Source organism: Penaeus monodon, unplaced genomic scaffold (assembly GCF_015228065.2).
Source record: "Penaeus monodon isolate SGIC_2016 unplaced genomic scaffold, NSTDA_Pmon_1 PmonScaffold_245, whole genome shotgun sequence".
Lineage (NCBI taxonomy): Eukaryota > Metazoa > Arthropoda > Malacostraca > Decapoda > Penaeidae > Penaeus > Penaeus monodon.
This window is the reverse complement of record NW_023654697.1, coordinates 22,501-27,500: the sequence shown is the minus strand read 5'-3', so window position 1 is coordinate 27,500 and position 5,000 is coordinate 22,501.

Here is a 5,000-nt window from a genome sequence, read left to right as displayed (position 1 = left end):
TGAGTAATGATAGCGAAGTTATTATATAATATATATAATATATATATATAATATATATATATATAATATTATATAATATATATAAAATAGTAATACATATTATATATAAAATATATAATATATATATATTATATATATAAAATAAAATATATTATATATATATAAAATGTATAATATGTAAACCCATATATGCTTATATATATATATATATTTTATATATATATATATATATTATATATATATATATATATATACATACATAGATTACATATACATATATATACACAACACACACATAACAGACACAACACACACACACAACACCACACACACACCACATATATATATACATATATACAGACATATGCATATATGTATAAGTATATATATGTATATATATATATATTATATTTATCATAGATATAAACATAATATACATATTCACACATACATGCATAATATATATATATATAAATATATATATATATATAAAATATAAATAAAATATATATATATACATTATATATTATATAATATTATATATATATTATATAAAATATAATAATATATATAACATATAATATATTAATATATAAAATCACACATCTGTGTGTGTGTGTGTCTATATATATATATATATTCATTTATATATGTATAATTATATATATATATATATCTATATAATAATATATATATATATTATATATGTATATAATTATATATATGTATATATAATATAATTATATATATATATAATATATATATATATATATATTATATATAATATATATATATATATTTTATATGTGTTGTGTGTGTGTGTGTGTGTGTGTGTGGTGTGTGTGTGTGTGTGTGTGTGTGTGTGTGTGTGTTTGTTGGTGTGTGTGGTGTGTTTGTGTGTGTGTATGTTTTTTTTAATTTAAAAAAATATATTATAAATAATAATTTTATATATAATATATATAAATATATTAAATAAAATTTTTAAATTTTTATATTTTATAAACATATTATGTTTTATAAAATATCTAAATAATATATTATATGTAATTTTATAATATTATATATATATAAAATATATATATATATATATATTATAATATATTTATATATAGATATTTTATATATATTATAATATTAATTTTAATTATTATAGATATTTTTATATAATTATATTATTAAAGTATATTATTAATATTTTATAATTATATATTATGTATTGTATATCAAAGATGAATAAAGCTGCCTCATTGATATTGAAAAATCCTGGGTATGAAACCGGAGGCCTGCAAACCACCCTGCCCCCACACCCATAAAAGTTTTTCAACTAGGATCTCACTAGCTCTTTGAAAATTACCTATCTACTCATACTTGGTAAAGAAGCGAAATTTCACGGTCACCCCATGGGCACTCATTGGGAAATTGATTAACAATTCAATCCTTCGTCGTTACTGTTATGTATATTATATATATATATATGTAATATAAAATATATAATATTTTATATATTTATATTAATATATAATATATATATATATATAAAATATATACTACATACATACATCATCAACATATATATATATATATATATTAATATTTATATATATATACGAGTAAATTATATATATATAATTTTATATTATAATATATATATATATATTAAAATATATATTATTATAAAACACACAAATATATTCCTTTTTATATACACATATTACATATATATTATATATATATATATAAAATAAGATAAAAGTAGATAGATAGATAATAGATGATAAAAGAAGATAATAGATAGATGTTTATAGATTAGATACAAAAATATGTAGATATCTACTACTATTATATTATTAAATAATTATGTATTATATGTATATATTGATATATTCTAATTTATATATATATATATATAATATCTATTTAAAATAAAATGTATTTTATTAATATATTATATATATAAAGTATATATAATATAATATATATAAATATATATATTATATATAATAGTAATAAAAAAATATATATTATATATATAATATATATTAAATAATATATATACATAAATACAAACATCTATATATATTAAAAAATTATAGTAGATAATAGATTCTACATATTCTGTATCTAATTTTAATCTAACTATCATCATCTACTATCTATTTTCTATCTACTATCTATCTATCTTTATCTTCTAATTTTATATTATAATAATATAATATTAATATATATTTTAATATGTATATATATATTATATATATGTATATTGTGTAATATAAAGTATTTTGTGTATTATTATTATATTATAATTTTAAATTTTATATATAATTATATTATTTATTATATATTATATATTTTCTCGTATATATATTAATAAATTATATATAAATTTATAAAATATTTATTACTTTGTTATATATTATCATATATTAAATTTTTACTTATTAAATTATTTCATTATATATATTTTATTATATATATATATATATATATATATAATATATATACGAGTAAATATATATATATATATATATATATATATATATATATATATAGATAGATAGATAGATAGATAGATAGATAGATAGATAGATAGATAGATAGATAGTTAGATATAGATATAGATACAGATATATGTAGATATCTATCTATCTATCTATATATATTACATATATATATGTATGTATAGTATATATATGTATATATATCTAATTTATATATATATATATATATATATATATATATACATATATATATATAAATATATATATATTATATAAATATTTATATTATATATATATATATGTACATATATTTTATACATATAATATATATATGTATATTATATATATATATATATTATATATATATATTATATATATTTTATATATATGTATATATGCATATAAACATGCATACATATATATATATATATATATATATATATATGTACCTAGGTCAATCCGGGTATGAAACCGGAGGCCAGTGCTAAACCAACCATGCCACACGACCCACTAAAAGGAGTGTGCAACTATGATCTTAATAGCTCCATAGACATTACCTATCTACTCATACTTGAGTAATGACAGCGAAGTTTTACGCTCACTCCCCGTGGGCATTATCTGGTTTCATACCCGGAGTGACCTAGGTTCGAGTCCTGGTCAGGGAGGGTTGTTATTTATCGATATGAATGCGGCATTGCATTATTCCATCTTTCATATATATACCTCGGTACATCTGGCTTAGGATTTGAATTGCTAAATCAATTTCCACCGAGTGCCCACGGGGAGTGAGCGTAAAACTTCGCTGTCATTACTCAAGTATGAGTAGATAGGTAATGCTATGGAGCTAGTAAGATCCTAGTTGCACAATCCTTTTAGTGGGTCGTGTGGCATGGTTGGTTTAGCAGTGGCCTCCGGTTTCATACCCGGAGTGACCTAGGTTCGAGTCCTGGTCAGGGAGGGTTGTTATTTATCGATATGTATGCGGCATTGCATTATTCCATCTTTCATATATATACCTCGGTACATCTGGCTTAGGATTCGAATTGTTAAATCAATTTCCACCGAGTGCCCACGGGGAGTGAGCGTAAAATTTCGCTGTCATTACTCAAGTATGAGTAGATAGGTAATGTCTATGGAGCTAGTAAGATCCTAGTTGCACACTCCTTTTAGTGGGTCGTGTGGCATGGTTGGTTTAGCACTGGCTTCCGGTTTCATACCCGGTGTGACCTAGGTTCGAGTCCTGGTCAGGGAGGGTTGTTATTTATATGTATATATATATATGTATATATATGTATATATAAGCATATGTATGTATATATATGTATATATATGTATATATATATGTATATATATATGTATATATATGTATATGTATATGTATATGTATATATTTATATATATATATATGTTTTATATATATATTTATGTGTATATATATATATATATTATATATATATATATATATATATATATATATATATATATATATATATATATATATATATATATATATATATATATATATATATATGTATATATATATATATATATATAGTCTCCACCTGCCACAGGTACCATGTAACCATGTGCTACCTGTCGCATGCGGGCAGATGGAGCTCGACAGCCGGGGGAGGCAGTCCATCTAAGACAAGGAAAAGTCTGACAGAAAACCCCTGAAGTGCGGAGGAATGCTGGACAGTCTCGACATGCATTGACCCTGGGTTAAAGTTGGCCATGTCTTGACCTTCAGTAGCCGCGCCCCCGCTGGGTAACAGGAAGGTTTTTGAGCCAGAGGCTAGGACAAGGACAGTCTGATGTAAAACCTACGACCTGAGGCAGATGAACCACGGGTGTAAAGGGTGGGGCCAGTACTGCGCACACAGCGCTCCACCTAAATAAAAACTCCATTGCGCAGGCTCGAAGAACATGTCCTCGTCCGAGATGCCACCAACATTACCATGCCCTGCAGCGATGGGAAAGGGGCGAAAACGGCAGGTGAAAGATGTCACTGGAAGCTGCAGCTCCAATCCTGCATGCAGGCGGTTCAGGATATTGGTCATCCTGATATTGACCTGAGACGACAGCATCACCCGGCAGCGCCTTGAACGACCAAGCAGCCCTCTTCAGGGACAGCACTGCTTGCTCCACACGGAGAGGGGCCTAGAAAAGGTGGCCTAAAAAAAGCTCGTCTCACATCCCCCAGTTGGCTTGCTGCAGCCAACGGGCATCTTCTCAAGCAGTCGAATAACAACACCACCAAAGCAAGGAAGGTACGCACCCACCTCCAAGGGTGCAAAAACACTGAAAATAGCCTGTTGGAATGTCAGGACCATGCTCGACGCAGATGACAGCAACTGACCTGAACGTCGCTCCGCTCTGATTGCACACGAACTGTCCAGGTAGGATGTCGACATTGCTGCCCTTAGCGAGGTCCGATTTCATGATGTAGGCAGCCTCCAGGAGCATGGCGCCGGTTACACCCTCTTCTGGTCAGGGAAT